Source organism: Octodon degus, unplaced genomic scaffold, assembly GCF_000260255.1.
Source record: "Octodon degus isolate 3935 unplaced genomic scaffold, OctDeg1.0 scaffold00142, whole genome shotgun sequence".
Classification (NCBI taxonomy): domain Eukaryota; kingdom Metazoa; phylum Chordata; class Mammalia; order Rodentia; family Octodontidae; genus Octodon; species Octodon degus.
The window spans coordinates 3,926,560-3,946,467 of NW_004524718.1; the positions used below are offsets into that span (position 1 = coordinate 3,926,560).

Sequence of the window (19,908 nt, forward strand, 5' to 3'; positions counted from 1 at the left end):
TTTTTGCGGGACCAGGGATTGAACTCAGGACCCTGCGCTTGCCTGGCAGGCGCTTATTCTACTGAGCTATCTCCCTGGCCCCTGCACTTTTTAATTTTGAGACAGGATCTCTAAGTTTCTGAGGCTATCCTGGAATTTGCAGTCCTCCCACCTCAGCCTCTCAAGTTGCTGAGCTTATAGGCATGTACAGCTGTGCCTAAATGGCAGTATCTAATTTAATTGCAATAGGAATTGTGTGGCTACTGAAAGTCTTTGCCATGTATCTGCTCAGAAAGTTATTACTGGTTTTCCACTGTGCTCAGAGGATAAGCCAGAGTCCTCCCAGGGCCTGTAAGGGCTTGCATGAAAAGCATCCTCCTCACTTTTTTACCTTCCTGATCAGCTCTTAGGTGCATTCCTCTCATCATTTGGAGGCCCCAAGAGCCCTGGGCTCCAGTCCTGGCATCCTGATACTGCAGAGCAAGGCCTGAAGTTCTTCCTGAGGTCACTACTATCCCCTAGCAGGAACACTGCTGGCTTCTTAGGCCTCAGCCTCCAAACCCCAGTGCTTCCCTCCTCCAGCCCATCACCCAACCTTTGCTTCCTTTCTTCACTGCCTCGTTTGTCATGATGTGACATAGTCACTTGTTGATTTGATTATTTTCTTCCATTGACATATAAAACCCAGGAGGCAGAGAATGTGCTTGTGTATGTTCATATCTCAAACAGAGGCTGGTGTAGAGTCAGTGCCTCCTACATAATCTTACAGGAAGCAGACATTTGTATACTTAATTTTATTAAGACTGGATTTGTTTAATTTTATTAAGCTCATATTTAGATAACTGGAAAGGAAGCTTTTATTAACACAGTTCTAAGGAGGTATACATATTTTGATTCATGGTACTGCTGTTTTATTCAAGCACAAGATTCATCTACAAGCACTTGGTTTTCCTCTAGCTAAAATGAATGATCAGTGGTCTAGTGTGGCTCATAATTAAAGACACAGAATAGGAGCAGGAATTGTGGCTTCCACGTGGAGGATAGATCAAGCCTGAGAGTCGTTGTGCTTCCTTTCACTGTTTGGTTTTCCCAGGTGCCTCCCTAGTCTCCTCCACTGAAGTTCCCACCCTGTTGACTGGAATTCTTAACATGGAATCCCGGTCATCTTCGACCACTCTGAAGAATTTGAGTTGTCTTCGTCAGAACAGTCAGGGTCTCACCTCTTTTGGGAGACATCTAAATCAATTTCCTCACCTTCCAAGGGAGCACTTCAAGAATACCATAGAATGCAGAACTGTGTTGCCAATGAAAATTAGAGATTTTTTGCCATACTACCTTCTTATTCCCATCAGGCTGCATGGACTTCATTTTTCTACACTCATTTTCCTGCTTAGCCTTTCATTAGGCTGTTGTACTCTTCAGTGTAGAGGAAATCATCACAGTCATCACAAAAGAGAAGAGCAGCCACCTCTCATTTCCACTTCTGTGACAAGCTTTCCCTGACCTCTGTGATTAGTGTACAGGAGCTGTGGAGTCCTGCTTGGAGCTGGGATAGCACAGGCTTTGCTGGGTATGCTTTTTTGTCCCAACTTACTGACTTTACCATTGTCACATGAAAGCAGCCATAGCTGCTTCATGAAGGAGAATGATGGCTTTGCAATAAAACTGTGCTCATGAACACTGAAATCTGAATTTCTTTTCACTTTTATATGCCACAAAATTTTATTATTTGCTTTATCTTTCTTAGCCATTTTAAAAGTTTAAAACTATGCTCAGTTTGTGGCCAGAATAAAAGGTGATAGTGAGCTCGACTTGGCCTGTGGGTCATCATTTGCCAGCCCCTGCTCTAGGGTCTCGGGGACTACTTGGACCATGGAATTCAATGGAATTTTCTAACTCTTCCTTGCCTCTCAGGTTTCTTTGTGCCACTGCATATTTTGAATCTCGGAAGAAGCTAAAGGAACTGGGTAGAGCAAAGAGCTGCATTACTTTCCACGTCTGAATTCCTCATGCTTTGGAAGATAGTACAACTTCAGCTCTGGTCTCTAGTTTATCGCTGCTCCAGATTTGAGGTCCAGCTCCAACGCTCAGCCTTGGTCCAGTCCTGTTCCAGTTGATCCTCCAGTTAGTTGCCCGAGCTTCCAATTTCCACATTAACTAAATTTATCACCACACAAGTATGTAGACAGTTGCTGTCTATTTAGCTCCTAGTACCTTGTCACAGCTCGGTGACTTGTGGATTTTGGACTTGGGCTAGCACTTGAGCTGAACACTTCACTTTGTTCTTCTTCCATAGGAATTTACACACATGTGCTCCCTCTGGAATAATTTTGTTTTTTTTTTTCTTAAACTTGTATTGTTTGACCTGTATATAGCCTAGATTAGTTTTATTGTCATTTGGCATACTCTTTGCCATCCATGCCAGAAGTAGTAACAGGATGCTATCTTTCTTTTTTAACCCATCTTGTCTCCACCTCTACCCAGACACCCTGTGTACTTTTTATGAAGTTAAAGTTAGGATGGCCTCAGTTGAGAGTTTGCCTTTTTTAGTAACACAAACCCATTTTGACACATGGATATAAACGCTAATGAAATAATATTGATCTAATAAAGAGTACAGAAAAGAACATATTATGCCCATCTTAATAGCAAATGTATCACAAGATTGCTATTATCTTTGGACTTATATTTTCCTGGTAAAGCTGACTTAGATCACTTTAAATGCTTTACTCATTTGAACAACAAGAAGCTGTGTGGTTAGTGCTCGGGAGTCTGATAGTGCTGAAAGAGGTATGATGATGCAACTCTGAACATGCTGGCCCTTACCAGGTATAATAGAAGTTTTCCCAAGCAAGGGAAATAAGCAAACACATCAAGGCACAGCCAAACCCAGCAGGTTCTCAAGATGGTCAGTGGAAGGGAAGGCTGATGGCTTCCACTGCTGAGTGTGGTAAACACTGACCCACACACTCATATTTAGTGATTTGAGCACCATTGCAAGGTGCCCAAAATGGAGAGCAGTGCACGCACGCTTTGTGTAGTCCTTGTATCACAATGTCTTGGTCCCGAAAGACCATATACACAATCCCAGATGTGCTGTGCTGTCTTGGCTCTTGTTGGATTTGCTCTCCCAGGGCCCAGGAACATGTAAGATTGGATTTACAAACAACTATGCCTAACTTCATGCAGCTCCCTGTTTGTCACCTGAACCTATGATTTTTGCTTTGGCCTTGCCCTTTTACTTTCCTCACTACACTGGCACATGTGCTTTGCTGGACTTTGCTACCATTTTTGCCTCATATCTTGAAAGAAAAATATCATCTTTTTGTATAGAAATGGCAGGTTCTTAACAATTCTTTGAATGGTTATAGACAGAATAAATACAATGTAGCTGATCTGGGAAAGATTCTCACTTTTTGGAGCTACTTATTTTGTATTTTGATTCATTTCCCACCCTTTCATTATACTACAGAGATAATTCATTGCATTGTTACATATCTATTTTAAATTGTAGTGTGTCTTTTCCTGCACAGGTATATTTTTACCCTGATCCAAACCAAACAATATGTAATGACTGCTAAGAATGGATAATGGTATACCTTAGCATAAATTCTAGCATGATGTTAATGAGTTGTCAATAGAAAATTCACTGTGCAGATAACATTCTTTTTTGCAGAGGACCTTGAGAATGTGCAGAAATAGTTTATATAATGTTCTAATATCATGTTCAACTTTTTATATCAATGAATGACCTGGTAACTGCAAGTCTTGAAGGGAGAGAGGCTGAGTAAAGAAATGATGAATTAGAAAATGAAAAAAATAAATTCCAATCAGTTATATTTTGTTAAACTTATCCTTCACTATTTATCTTTTTTTTTTTTTTTTTTTTTTTGTATTTAGGACAAGGTCTACAGGATCTCATTGCATAGATCGGACTCATTGTGATCCTCTTGTTTACAACCTCCCAAGTGCTGAGATTGCAAGCGTGTGCCACCATGCCCAATCTCAGTTGCTATCTCAGCACGCTCTGGGCTGGGACCAGCACAGCAGGCCCAAGGATCAAACTCCTGGACCCTGCATCTGCCTAAGCAGGTGCTTTAATCTGTCAATATTTATCAATCAAAGAAAAAGACCTGAGGTTATTTCATCATCTTTAAGGTCCTTGATGTTGCCGTAGGTGTGGTCCCACCAAATACATGATCCTTCTCATCAGAGTTTGGGGACATAGTCTATAGTTCTGTCTGCAATAATTAAATCCCTAGTGTGCTATGAGACACATGGCCTTCTACATACACATTTCCATTGGATAAGATTTGGTTCGGACAGGGTATCCTGCTGTCTGCTGATGGCACTTGTACGTGTGAGGAAGGTGGGCCACCATTTGCATTATTCAGATCACTCTTTGAGTCATGATTTAGTTGTTTCCACCAGAGCAAGGTCATGTGAGTCATTTAAATGATAGTGGGATTAGTCAACAGAGCTGCCTTCTGAGAATTTTGAAAGGCTGCTGTTAAATACTTCCAGTCCTAGTAAATATTCCTGAGACCATACATGATCCTGGGTGGCACCCTCATTTTTGTAGCACCGGAGAGGAGTGGTTTTGAACTCTTCATCTGTCCCTCTATCTTCCACCCCACGTTAAGATAATAGACACTTTGGAATAAAATGTCTCTGTCCATCCCAACCCAAGTGGGAATCCTAATAAATAATTCATTATTCAATGAAGCTGGACTTGCTTTTACTGATGTTTTGGGTACCCAGTAAACTGTGGTCAGAATACAGTTGGGTTCAGTTGGACCTTGTAGTTGAAACGTGTGTTGCTGGCTACTGCTTTCCATTGGTCCCATTGCATATCCTTGGCGTCACTGGCACTGGTTAACTAGAGTGAGCTCTAGGAATCCACCATTTGTTTATTTTTGTCTGTTTGCTTTATATAAACTTCTTTATTTTTATGTCAGTCATCAGTCATCTCAGGTGATTTGGATGTAGGATTTTAAAGACCACAAAAACATTTTTCTAGAGATGATGTTAGTTCTTTAACTAAATCTTCAGGAAATTTTTTGGCCAAAAACCTTCTAGTCAACCCTACCAAATGCCAGATTCCCTGTCCTCTTTTTCAACTCTATACAATGTCTAGGGAATGAAATCTGTCAGAAAAATTAGTCTCTTAGATCATGAAAATGAACATATTATGTCTAAATACTTAACATAATTATCATACTTCACATTCCCACGCAGGGAATATGCAGGTCTTGATAGTAAGGAATTTTTTTTTTCCCAGTAAATATTGAGCTTTCACTCTGTGTTCTCTACAGGTGAGGAACTGGAGTACTAAAGAGATGAATTTAATTTGACTGATATTACTGAGTTTATGAAAGGTAGATCCAGGATCCAAATATGTTTGTTTGACTCCAAAGTTTTCATTTTTATTCTGTACTTCTGTATCTGCAAAAAAGCTGAGATCTTCTATGCAGCTGCTTTATTTTTTATTTAAATAAAGTGCTTTAATGTGACCAGTAGGGTCCCAGACATGTAAGGGCTTTGCTGCATATGAGGGCAGATAGAGCACTTATAATGAACACTCTGCAGCTTCCAAGTATATATAAGTGCCCAAATATGACACAGGAAGAGAGGTGTGTGGGATGCTTTTTGCAGGATGCTGAACAGATCAGAGTATCATCTTGGACAAAATTTAGGGAGGAGGTAGTAATATAGGGATCTCCAAATGATATAGGGCAAAAAATAAAACTCACGACTTGAAAGATACCTAGTAAAAGTTTGTGTTCTTTAAAACTGAAGAATGAATTTTAGGAACAAATGGAGGTTATGAACAGAATGTATTTATTGGGGGAAAGAAAGCTCTTGTCCTTGAGAGGAACAGGAAGGGGGCCCCCGAGCTGATGGTCCCTGGGAAGCTGTCTCTTTTAGGGACTTTTATAGAGTAAAACCATGTGGTGAGGCGGGTCTAACGTGGTGGAGAACATGGGAACTCACTTAGGTGGGTGTGAGGTGGGACAAAACTATGGTCAACCAATGAGATTACAAGCACCATTGCTCAGGTAAAATTGATTAAATCTAGTACCAAATGGGGAAGCAAGTTATGTAGCAAGCAGGCATGAATAGGAGACAGGGTCTCTTCCCTTTGGGCGTTGCATTAGTGATTCATTTAGGCTCTGTTAAGGTGAGTAATACCTATTTAGAACATCAATCCCTGATGCCCATTCCTAGGGAAGTATGTGCCTACATTTTTTTTTTCAAAGTTTTATTGGTAAACAGATAGCAATGAGACAGTTTCAAATCAAATCGGAAGTACAGTTTCAACAAATAATACACTGCATATATTCTTCTTAGTGGTTAATTGCTGTACAAGATGCGGACTTGTGATCCTATTTACAAACACCTGTGCCTACATTTGTTTACTCTTTTGTCTTGAGGTCTGGCCTGCAGCAGGGAGTGTCTGTCTCTTCCAAAGTTGTAAAGTCACCTTGTCTTTCATGTTGTCTCCTTGAGGGCCTGGCCTTGTCTGATTGCCTATAATATTTACATCTAATTCAGCTGCCTACAACAGTAGCATTTCAAATCATGAATGTTGAAATGAGTGTTGGACCGTCCTAGGCAGCTACCCTTCTGTGTGTGAAGAGTTGTTAGCATACCTTGAACAATGTAATTCCTCCTTAGGTTCTTCTCATTGAGGGTTCTGGAGAGAAGCACCCTCTTTTCATTTTAAGGCCAGTTCATTTCCCAGCCCGTGTTCAGGCTCATGGCAGTGTCGTGAATTTGCTCTGCAGTGACTACTGACACCTCCTTGTTAGGAAGTTCCATGGCAATTTCTGGACTCAGATCTTGCTTGCTGTTGTTTCTTAGCTGAACATGTGAGTCTCTCCCATTGCTTTTGGTGACGCAGCTAATGTTTTCTTGCTATGTTTTTCATCTCCAGTGTCCTCAGTTTCCTTCCTGTGCTTCTTTTCCTGGGCCTCTTTCTTTAATCCATCCAGCATACCTCATTAATATATTAATAATTACTTAATCTGTGTTTGAGTTTAGCATTTCTCTCCAGACAGGTTCCTCATGAGTTGCTAGAACATTCATGTGCATGCTTCCTGACACCTGATTAGACATGCTGTGCATTAAATGATCCTTAGTTTCCACCTGTGCCCTGTCTGGCTCTTACCCACACTTGCTTCTTGCCTTCTGTTCCCTGATTCAACCTAGAGCTGTGCCTGAGCTGCAGGACATGTGTGTCCTACCCTCCTCTATTCCTGGCCAGCTTTTAATTTCATAGCAACTTTCTCCCTTCAGCTTCCTTAGTGAGTTTCAAATAAAGTCCACTCCTTAAAAGCACATGCCACAATCCAGGCTTTCCTAGTCCTCTCCTTTTCAGAAGGCTACACTTCTCTATTGAAAAGGGGTATTTTAAAATGTAAATTAGAGCCAAGTGTAGGGGCATACCTGGCAGTGAAGCTCTGAGGAGACTGAAGGAGAAAGGTCCTTGAGTGTGAGGCCAGCTGAGCTCATCATAGTGAGTTCAAGGACAGACTGAATTATATACTGAGACTTTGTCTTAAAACAAACTAAGAGATAAAAGAAGAGCTCTGTCGTCCTCCTCTGGTGTTCTTCAGGGCTTCCTACTTCTTCATGCACAATTCTAACATTCTAACATTACAAAATCCTCTATATATTCCCGTAATTACTTTCTACTTTACACATATAGATGCCTTCTCCCTAAGCTGTGCAGTTTCTTTTTCCTTCTCTTCTGAGTGACTTTCCACTTGCACTTTGCCAGTCAGAAGTGCCCCTCCTTCCCCTGCCTTGCCCTTTGTGTACTGATCCTCGCCTTTCTCCTGGCCCTCATCTCCACCAACCTTTGTCCTCGGCTATTCAGCCAGGTGGTACAGTGTACATGGCAGCTGCTGTGTGGTTATGTAGGCGGTGCAGCTTCCTTGTCTAATCTGCACGCAGGTGCTAGGCAGGGGAGGGGAGCTCTGCTACCCCATCTCCCATTCACATGGCCTTATTTCCTCCTGAATTTAGCTCCTTGGCCTGAGAAACTTCATCCACATTTTACCTTCAGGGCCACCACTGACCATGGCTCAAGGATTACCTGTTCCTACGCATTGCTTTAACAGTGTGCTGTGTGCTTTTATCTTTATTGTCCTTTCAGATTCTGAGGAGCTAGGTCATTAGTCACTGGCAAGGTGAGCTGCTATCAACAGGGTGCCTTTTAAATCACTTGGAGCCCCACCCTCACCATAATTTTCTCCTCCTCCATCTTTGAGCTGACCTATGTTTTTCTAAGGTCATTGTTTTTCTGGTGGCTGAACTCAGCTGGGACCAGATTTTGAGGATATTTGAATAGTTTCTTCTTTAGAGTTAAACAAGCACAGCCCTAATGATGACTTTTAAGAAACAGGTGCTTAAGAGGGTGAAGTTCCTTTTTCCTTTTTTTGTTTTTCTTAAATCTCACTTTGCTAAGTTCATAAACTGGTCTACTTTCTGTCTACCCTGATGCCAGAAACCCACCAGGCCAACTGAAATGAGATTGTATTCTGAGCACCTCATCTTCCCCCTGGGAAGGCAGCTCTGTAGGAGTCATACCTCAGAAAGGCAAACAATGAACTTCCTGCCTTGGTTGTTTTATGATTCACATGATTCATATGCCTACATTCTCCAAATAGGAAACTCAGTTTTCTTCATGTCTTCTGTGACTCTGGTGCTCGCTCTATCTCTGTCTGTCTGTCTGTCTGTCTGTCTGTCTGTCTCTCTCTCTCTCTCTCTCTCTCTCTCTCACACACACACACACACACACACACACACTTGTATCAGTTATTCAAGTTCACAGTACAACTTCTTTCCATTCCCCTACATCTGAACGTCAGAACAAATACACAATACTCTTTGATTGCACTGTCCACTCTGCTGTTCTCTGAGCTGTTGCTTCTGCTCAGAGGACTTAGAAATGAGTGATGGTAGATTGGGCTCTGAGGTATATTAGAAGGTCAGAGTAGATTTAAAATACCAGACTGGACAGGGAAGCTAGAGACCTCTTGGTCCAGAAGGTGGACAAGGACAAGACTGCCACTCTCTCTCAGTGTTAGTGTGTGAACTGGAGTAGATCTAGGAAACAGGTTCAGAAACCTCCAGTGTTTGTGTACAGATTCCAATGTGTTTGTCATTATTTCAAAGTTATTCAACACTGGCTTGCCAAAGCAACCCATTAGACTCCGCATAGTAGAGGCCTGGGAACCAGCTTGCATTCCAAAAAGGGACAATAAAGAATGACTTAGGCTTTAATAGCTTCTTGGAAAAAAATTTCAGATCATATCTTACTTGATATTTTATAGCAAATTGCATACTGGTTTATACCACAATACATCTGTTGATGACAGATTTCAAGGGAATTTTTTGAATAATTAAATTATTGTGTGCTTGCTGCTAAAATTGTTGATTATGTGCCCAAACCAAAACAAAAGAATGCATTTAACTTCTTCACTGAGGATTTGTGAAACCAAACACAAATGAAACCAAGGGAAGAAAGATAAGGTCTCAGTTTATGAAACTTGCTAATGATACTTTAAACAAGTCCCTTTAACCTTGTTCTCACTCAGCTTTCTTGGTTCACTTGATATGTTTTATTTTCCATTAATTTGAGAAACAAAATAAAACACTGGGAATATGCTTTATTTTGGATAGAGAAGTATTTGGAAAATTGTAGGAAAATCATTGTGGATTTAGAATGACACTTGGACTTAAAATTGGACTTACTCAATTGTTCTTTTATTTTTAGCAGCTTTTTTGTTTTGTTTTTATACTATTGTGTCAGTTAGTCTTCTAGATATCATCCATAGAGTTCTTAGTTAAAGGAATCATTTGCATTATACTACTTGGAGTGGTCCCCTTAACTCTGAAGTCCTGTGAGGAGGCAGGTTTAATCAATGATTTGATTGGCATGGCAGCAATGGAGGTGTCTCTGGTCAGACAAAGAGCATACTAGGAAGCTAGAGCTTGTTATCCTGGTGATGTGGCTATGACTGATCCTGCACAGGGAAGTCAAGGATAAATCTCCAGACACAGGTATAATAGAGTGACCCTCAAGGCAATGGATGCAGCTGCTCAGAGTTAGTATAATGTATAATGAAGAAGAGTAGTTGCTGGCATATGAATTCCAAAGTGTCTGTTAGACCTGTAAGTAGAAGTGCCAAAGAAATCATTTGATACAAGTCTGAAGTTTGGTGGAGGTCAGGCTCAGAATATAAAATCAAAGGTTGACCTCATGCAACTAGGAATATTTGAAAATTTAACATATATGACCTGAGAGTCAGTCAATCAGAACAGACTTTGCAATGGCACAGGTGTACAGCAGCCCATCTTACAGAATCTTGGTCCAGCATACATTCACATTTGCTAAAGATCTATTTTGACTTTGGCCACACCTAGCCTTTGTGGATAAAGTACAATCAAATTGATTCAATTCCTGTCCAGTTTGGTTTACACCCACAGTCATGGGAAGAATTTAGTTTGTGAATGTAGGAGGTACCACTGTATAAACTTTAAGGATAAACCATAAGTGCAGACTCTCCACAAAAACAAACACAAAAAAAGCACTAATAAGAAAGAATGAACAAATGACATTCATTTCTTCCATCAGTATATTTCTCCACTCCCTGATTCACATCAAGCTTACACTATTGTTGTATAGTGGTTAAATACAAATGTTTAACTTACTGTTTTCTGAAGGCCACAGTTTAGTTTAACCATGTGTGCTGGCTTTAAAACACAACAGACCTGTTTGATATTTGCGTTCTGTATCTTCTTTTTTACTACCTGTTTTTGCAGATGAATTTCCTGTTCCTCCTCTTTTCCGAAAGCAAAATTTTTAAAGGTGGAAATAAGCCTATCTCGTATTGTTTTGAGAATTAGGAATTCTATATACAAAGGATCTATTATAGTACTCATTAACTATTGTACAATTTTCTACCTGTACCACAAGTCTGTAGAGTTTGAAAGTACTTTAATTTGTCTTGCATTCTCAGTAACTGATCAAATCATTTTAAAAACATATCATTTATGCTGGATTTAGATTCTACTGAGAGGCTAAATCTATATTTTCAGAAATATTTGTGCTTCAATTTCTTCACACTTGTATAAAAGGGCTTAGAAGCCGATGTATAATGAGTACTAAAAGCACAAAGATTGGTATCTCATCCTGTTATGGTTTGTGTCTGCTTGTCCCCTCAAAGCCTCATATAAGTTGTGGGGCAGACATGACTGGAGGAGCAAAGAGTGGCTTGAGGGGCATGGGCAGAGGACCAGGGTGGGGCCTGAGGGGCAGGGCCTCTAGGCACAAACCGTTAAACTGGCTAGCCTGTGCTTTCTTAGAGATGTGGAAAGGGTTGTCCTGGACACAGCAGCACCCCAACCTCTCCTCTAGACCCTGTAGAGTGGGGGCAGAGTCTTGAAACCTCCAGTAGGTGTGAGCTAAATAAGCCTTTCCTTCCTTCATTTTGAGTGTCAGGTATTTGTCCCAGCAACAGCAGAAAAATAACTAAGACATAGGCTTTGTTTTATAACTGTCTCCTTTATTTCAAACTTTTGGTCCTATTCCTCAAGCTCTGCTCATGGACACGTTAATCACTTAAGGAATGTCTGTCCAAAAGTTGATAATCCAAGGTTTATTAGCCCTACATTTATCTAACCTGTCTCATCCTTCTGAGACTAACAAGCTGAGCTGGAAACATAAATTCTCTGAAATTTTTTTCTAAGACTTTGTTTACTGTTCATTCCTGATACCTGGAAAGTTTCCTACCAAGAAATGTGTGTTGAATGACTACATGGAAACAAAGTTTTATGGTACCTCAGTATCCATCCTATAGTGTGGTGAAAGAAGCAGACTCTGAATGAGGATCTCATTTCTTTGAGCACAGCTTTTACTTAATTTATAAATGATATTCCTTGGTGTTTTGACTCTTGATATTGGACTTGGTCTCCAGTTACTCTCAATATTTCGTTTTCCCTTTCCTCATTAAAGTTAGGAATTTTACTCATTAACTTTTTTTTTATAACCAAAGAATATAGAAAAGTGTACTCCATTTTAATGTGGGCAATATTAATTGCCCAGTTCTCTTTTTCTTTGAAAGAGTTTCTTCCTAGGCTGTCTCTTATTCACTCCTTGAAGTCAGTACTTTTTCCCATTTTCCAGATAAGCCTATAAATAAAAATGCTAGCTTAGCTGTGGACAGGAGCTGATTCAAAATGTCTGCTTCCCCAACTATGACAGTGAAAATATGGACAGTTGTAGAGGATCGGAGAAGGAAGGAAAGAAGAGAGAAATCTTGAAGGTCGCTCTTTGAGTGGCACTTTGAAAGATTGCTAAACAATTTTCAGTGTTTTGTAGGACTCTACTACAGATAGAGCAGTTTCCTTTGTGTGCTTCTCATCCTACTTTTAAAAGTAAATGAAGGGTCCAGGATATAGCTTAATGGCATAGTGCCCACTGGCAAGCACAAGATCCTAAGTTCAATTCCCAGTACAAAAAAAAAGAGAAAAAAAAAAGTAAATGAATACTTTCTTGAGAAATATTTTGAATGAAACATGCACAATAATTGTTTCCTTTCCAACCATTGTGTGATAGTAAATTTTATGAAGCTAATTCTTCAAATTACGACAATTTATTGAATGTATGCAGTATGCACAGTATGATGCTGAATGCATAATCTTGTGTAAATGCTAATAGCTGTCTGAACAAGTTCTATTATGTTCATCTTTCTGATGAAAGTAGGTAGAGTTACTAAGCACATTACCCACAGGTGCCTAAAAAGTGGCCAGGGTGGGACCCCAGTCCAAGGATCTGTTTGCAGAGCTGTCAGTAAGCTCTACACTGAAGGTATCCATGACACTCTTGAGGCTTGAGATTGTTTTACTTATCATTTTGGAAATGACAATTACAGTAGTGGCCAAATGATATTAATCCCCCAGGAGTCTAATCTAATTATGTTTAGAAGTGGCATGAGTATCTAATATCTATGAATGTGGCTTTTGATTGATTTATAAATGATATTATTTGAAGTTGTGACTGCTTATATTTGATTTGATGTCCAATTGCTTTTCCTGTGCTGCTGTTTTTACTTTCCCTGCATTGATAATGTTTTCTGTGTTAGGCGATTTGAATCATGTCCTTTGCAGGGACATCTTTCTGGAGAGAAGTAATTGTGGTAATCATGGTGATACAATTTTGAAATGGAAATGACAAAAACACTTTTTTTCTTTTAATGTGTTTGGTACAGTCTCACTAAGCAGCTCAGACTTGTAGTGATCCTCCTGTTTTCAGCCTCCCCAGTGCTTGTGTGTATTACAACCCTGGAAATTGTTATGTTGGATCTCTTTTCATTTGTGTCCATTTAGTTTCCTTATGTTAATTTGTTTGCAGATCTCTTGGTATATTCTTCAATAAAATTTACACGATAAGTTTTTTGTTTTTGTTTTACAACTTATAGTTTAGTAGGAAGGCTATCCTGACTTGGGCTTGTGAAACAGTAACTATTCCATTTAGAGTAGATAGTTATAGGAAACAAGTTACCTTTTGAAAATCATAAAATCTACCTTGTACCTAGCAGTGGATTCTTTGTGAATCTTGCATGGAACATTATTTTCTGATGTTGTGTAGTAACTGGAGATTCTGTGCCACCAGTCTGTCAGGGATCTAGTTCAGGCTGAGAAGCATATAGATATTTGGATTAGAAGTTGTTCAGATTCTGTCTGTTTCTTATGAGAATCTTCAAAGGCCCTGTAGACTCTGACAACAACATTTAGCAGAGTCAGTTTAAATAGTTACAGTGTTATGTGTCATGCGGTAAAAGGCCAATGACTTTGAGAGGCATATATCATATACATTACTTTTAATAACTTTCTGTACCTCCTTTGCCATTTTCTTCCCTTTTTCCTCTCCTTCTCGCTCTCCTCCCCCCTTTCTCCTCCTCCTCCACCCATTTAAAAAACGATCACCTGGTTTATAATATCAGCTTTTGACTTTCATTTTTAGCAAATATATAAATAAGTTTGGGGATTTTCTTCTTTGGGACTTGGCCTTGACTTCTCCTAACAATTCTAGAAGCTATTTTAATAGGCTGATTTAATAAACTTCTTAGAATAGCAGAGATGAGCTCAAATACTTACAGAAATAAGATAATCATCAGATCTTGCCAAAACAAATGTGTAAGTCGTTTCTCAATGAGATTGCTTATCTAATAGTTCATTAATTTTAGTGAGAATAAATGAACTAGATAGCCATAATATATAATGAATCTGTGAATCTCATCAATAAATACTATGATATAGTCACTGATAGTGTTTCTCAAGGCAATTAAAATGGTTATTCTTTTCTCTCTGTCACCATACAACACAAACCTATTTGAACATTTATTTTCATTTTTAAATACCTACATATTCTGTTTTCTTTTTATGCTACTTACCAAATGAATATTTAGTAGGGTGATTTGAGTTAGCTATGACTAGGACAGACGATAAAGATGAACCTAGCTAAAGTGTTAAATTTATGTCTAAATTTCCTGGTGTATGGATAACATGGGCCTGATTCATCATGCTGCTGGATTAAGTTGCTTTTCTTAGTATCTTAAATGTTCAGTAAAAAGCTTTTTAAATAATGAGAATTATTTATCACTTCTTGCATGTAATTCTTGCCCAGGAAACTTGAATTTGATAGCTGTCAAAGTGAAAAACTAAATTACAGAAATTACTTTTCCTCACTTTCTTTCTTTATCGTATTTAGTACAGGGTCTGCAGGGTCTCACTAGGTAGATCAGACTCATAGTGATCCTCCTGCTTAGAGCCTCCCAAGTTCTGGGTTTACATGCACATGCCACCACGCCCAGTCTCAGTCGCCATCTCTGTGAGCCCTTGGGGCGGAGCTGGCACATCTTTTTTGTTTTTTTTTTTGTTTTTTTTTAAACTACAAACAATCTAACTGAGCAAAACAATTTTATTTAACATATATTATATACCTAAATAGAAAAATTTAAAAAAAATTTAGAAATGGATTTCTTTTTTAACTACTAAGTCAATTCATTGCTACAACTCAGGTGCTGAACTGGAAGAGGTAAAATAAGTACTGTTGCCCAGTGTTTTTGAAGGTGCTCCTCAAGATCAGTGACCACTGACAGTAATGAAATAAATTTCACTAAATGCCAGAGTATATTTCATGTGGTATGGTTCAGGATTCTGTTTAATTTACTCATTTATGTGTGTATTTCTGTTTATATACAGAGTCACTATATAGCATATATGTTTTGCAGTTTATTATTTCTTATTGTAAAATTGAAAAATTACAAAAATTTAAAAAGATGTAAACGACAAATTTTTTAGGTAAATTAATTAAAATGATAATTAAAAATCTTAATTATTAAAATAGTTTGATTCCATTTTTGTTTTAAAATTGACTATGACACAAAATGGTCATTGAGAAATTGTCACTTTAGTTTCTAGGAGTTTCTGATACAAACTTAAATGATTATATTAATATTTTATATATTTTCAGAGGTTCCACCCAGTGAGTGTGTCTGTTCAGCCTGATACTTTCAGTTGCTTGTTCATTGATTTTTGTGTTTAATGAATTATGTAATTGAAATAATATGCTTTCACTAAAAAGCATGATTCTCTTAATTCCTAGGTACAGTTGAGCTATACTTTTTTTTTTTTTTTTAATAGATTAGAAAAACTTGTAGAAATGAAGAGTGTCTTGGGTTGGTGGCAGTGGTCGGCCAACTATGCGTGACTCACGGGCACAGTTTTGCTTCCTCCTAACTGGTATCAGGGAACAAGAGAACCAACAGGCTCTTCATCCCTTCCTCAGTTCTCAGCTGAGACAAACCTCCAGCCTCGTTCAAAACCCTATTTAGCAGACTTTACAATCAAAACTTTTCCAAAAATGACTCTGAAATATTTCATTTTCTAAGATTTTTATATCCTTTAAAGAAGAAAAAGAAATACACCTTTACCAGAAAGAAAGCATTCCCTTCATTCTTGGTTCTATAATGAAAGACCTTTCTATTCCACCCTTTTTATTCACAGGTATCATTTGAGAGAGTTGTTTTTGCCATAAAACTCTAAGTATATCATGAAATGGTGAATAATATGAATGCCTAGAGACTATGCAGCAGGAAAGACAAATCCTCCCAGAGGACCAGAGGGGGTATGGGTACTCAGTGTGTCCCACCTCAGTGTTCCAGAGTGGACATTCGGAGGACAGGTCACTCAGGCTTCTCAAGTTGCTTCTCATTTCAAAATACCACTCTCATAGTAGTGTCGATCAAAGCTCATATCTGTGTTAAAGATGACCCTTTAAAATTAACAATACTTTCTTCTTTTATAAACTTTTTCTTGAGACTCAGTCCTAACCCAGGCCTGGTGAGTGTGTGGGAGAGCTTCTGGCTACCCGGCGCCAGCGGGACCTACTGGTCCCATCCCAGGCACAGTGTGGGTGAGATCCTCTCCCACCCCCTTGGGACGCCCCACTCCGCAGCACCTCCCCTACCCCGCCTGCTGAGTAGGAATTTCTGCCGCGTTCTGGGAACATCCAGACCCAGTCCTAGCCCACACCTGGTGAGTGTGTGGGAGAGCTTCTGGCTACCCTGCGCTGGCGGGACGTACTGGTCCCAGCCCAGGAGCAGCGTGGGTGACACCCTCTTTCGACGCCCCCCATCACTCTGTAGTACCCCCCCACACCCCACCCACAGAGTAGGTATTTCTGTCATGTTCCAGGAACCCCCAGATCCAGTCCTAGTCCAGGCCTGGTGAGTGTGTGGGAGAGCTGCCTCTCCCCCATACTCCACCTTGTCCCCTCCAGACTCAGCTCAGGCCTGGCATATAGGCCTGGAGTAAAACCTTGCAGCTGCAATTCTTGCAGGGAGTGTAGGGGACAGAACCACCCAGCTAGTCCAGGAGCAGAACATCTTGCCAGAGGGGCACAACAGGTTCACCCCCAAGGGCAGCAGCAGGAAGGAGCTGAGCACAGCAGCCAGACGCAAGCTAGGCACAGCTGGATAAATCCAAACTTTGTAGATCTGCACCTGAACTTCAGTAGGTGCTAAGGTTGTAACTGCAACAAATATCTACAACAAAGGTCGGAAGACAGTGCTACACAAAATGACAATGAGAAGGAGCAAAATGCAATCTCAGAACCCAAGTACACCCATAACAAGTGCAGAGGACACTAACACAGAACAAATTGGGAATCACACAGCTAAAAGCAATGAATCAACAGCTTCTGAGGTAAAGAAACAGCTGCAGAAAGGTATAGAGGAGCTCAAATTGGAAACGAAAAAAGTACTCTCTGAATTAATAACAGTAAAGAATCAAATGCAGAAACATATGGAGGAAACCCAATGCCCACCCAGAACAAGTGCAGAGGACACTAGCTCAGCTCAAATGTATGAATTAATAGCATCGATAGTAAATAAGCAACAGCAGAAAGTCATAGAGGAACTCAGAGAGGAATTCTTTTCTACTAGCTCAGCTCAAATGTACGAATTAATAGCGTCGATAGTAAATAAGCAACAGCAGAAAGTTATAGAGAAACTCAGAGCGCAATTCTTTTCTGAAATAAAAAAAGAATTCTCTGAACTCATAGCATCTGAAGTAAAGAATCAACTACAGAAACAGAGGGAGGAAACCTAATCTGAAAAAAACACTGCAGTAAAAGAATAACTGCTTCTAAAGAAGACATTGATAAAAAAAATAGAGGAGATTAGAAAAATGACGGATTCCTTGAATATGCAATACAGGAAAGAAATAGATCACATGAAGCAGAGTCAAAGAGATATAGAGGAAATTAAAATCTCAATCACAAGCTTGCAAAACCATTTAAGTGAAAGTGAAGACAGAGTTTTAGATCTTGAAGATGCTGGTGCAGCTAGTGAAAAGGTAAGGATCTTTTAAGAACAATGAGGATGCAGGAAAGAATAATCCATCACCTGCAAGATGATGCAAAGATGAACAATGTGAGACTAATAGGCATCAATGAGAAAGAAGGAGTCAACACAAAGGACATTAAAAAAAATATGGGCAGAAGTAATAGCAGAAAACTTCCGAAATATGAGGAAACAATCTGACGTTCAGGTAACCGAAGCATACAGAACGCCAAGTAACTTCAACCCAATTAAAAAACACACTGAGACATGTAATAGTCAAGATCCCAGAAATTCAGCACAAGAATAATATATTGAAAGCCACTAGAGAAAAGAAGCAGATCACATTCAGAGGAAAACACATCAGAATTACAGCTGACTTCTTTTCACAAACCACGAAGGCAAGAAGAGCATGGAGCAGAGTACTTCAAGTCCTCTATGAAAACAGATTCCAGCCCAGACTACTATACCCTGCAAAACTCTCTTTCAAGTTTGATGGAGAAGTACAATACTTCCATGACAAAGAACAGCTAAAAAATTTCGCGATGACAAAGCCAACCTTACACAGGCTACTGAAAGATGTTCTAGAGAGGGACCAAAACAATCAGAATTCCACGAATGAAAGCAGAAGCAACCAACTAAATAAGGCAAGCAATTAAACACAGGAGAAAAAGGAGTAAATGACAACAGGTAAATAACATGTCCATCGTCTCAGTTCTAACCATCAGTGTAAATGGACTCAATTCACCAATTAAGAGAAATAGAGTGGCACAGTGGATTAGGAAACAAAATCCAACAATATGCTGTATATAAACTTTTTCTTGAATGGCAGCCAGGTTTATAGGTTATAAACTTGTAATTATACATAAAGTATTAAATATTTACATGATATAATAAATATTTAGAAAGATTATATCTAGAAAACTTAAGCTTACATTGATTATGTTGTAATTGATGAATAAAAAAGCATTTTATGAATGGTTAATTACGTAGGTTTAATTTTCTCATCTATAGCTACATATTTGTGTTTATTAAATCTTGGTCATGGTATTCAAGAGCAGATAAATATAATTAAAGAAATAAAAACATGTTCTTTTGAAACTCAACAAATAGAGATGATCCTTCTTTGTAGATTCTGTGTGTGTGAGTTTTTGGGTTTTGAAAATTTATTTGTAGTCCTGTTAATACCTGCAGTATTTGGTGGTCACTTGTGGGCACTCACAGACATGTACAGAGCAGTGAAAATTTGGTGTCACTTTCATGATTATGTGCTGTCCCTGCCGAGGCCCAAAAAAGACACTCTGCCTTTTTGTGGTATTGAACCCATGTAGGGCCATAGGACTTCTCTGACTGGCCCTTTTTACTTTTTGAGACTGAGTCTTATGGAGTTGCTCAGGCTGGGTCTGACCTTGGGATCCCCCTGCATGGGCCTCTAGAGTAGCTGGACTTACAAATATGTGTGCCTCATCCTCTGCCACCTTACTTCAGCTCTCATGCTCTAAACAAATGTCCTCTTCAGAGCTTCGAAATGCCATGTTTTTGTGCTTTTTGTTGGTAATTTTGCAGTTTAAAGTGGCTTTCAAACATAGTGCTGAAGTGCTATTTAGTATTTCTAAGTTCAAGAAGGCTGTGTTGTGCTGTGTATGAGAAAAGATGTATATGTTACATAAACTCATCCATTCATGTGGTACAATGCTGCTGACCAGCAGGTCAATGTCAGTGCATCAACAGATTGTATCAAAGAAGGTGTCTTTAAAGAGAAGCACACATAAAACAAGGTTACATATTGATTAGTTGAGGGGCTGGGGAGATGGCTCAGTAGAATAAGCACTTGCCTGGCAAGTGCAAGGGCCTGAGTTTAATCTCTGATTCTGCCAAAAGAAAAACATTGATTAATTCAGAAAAAATTTGTGTCTAGAGGCTTGCAGGAGGCTGATCATGTAGTTCCCCCAGAAGCAGCATTTTAGTATTTGTTAGTTCAGTGTTTATGCTAACTTTATGGGACATTTTATAT

The 19,908-nt window shown here is 39.3% G+C and overlaps 1 protein-coding gene across 13 annotated transcripts in view; it reads left to right on the top strand.

Annotated features, from left to right (window-relative positions):
- Camk2d (calcium/calmodulin dependent protein kinase II delta) overlaps nt 1-19,908 on the top strand; it is a 328,288-nt gene that overhangs the window by 128,523 nt on the left and 179,857 nt on the right. The window lies entirely within an intron of this gene.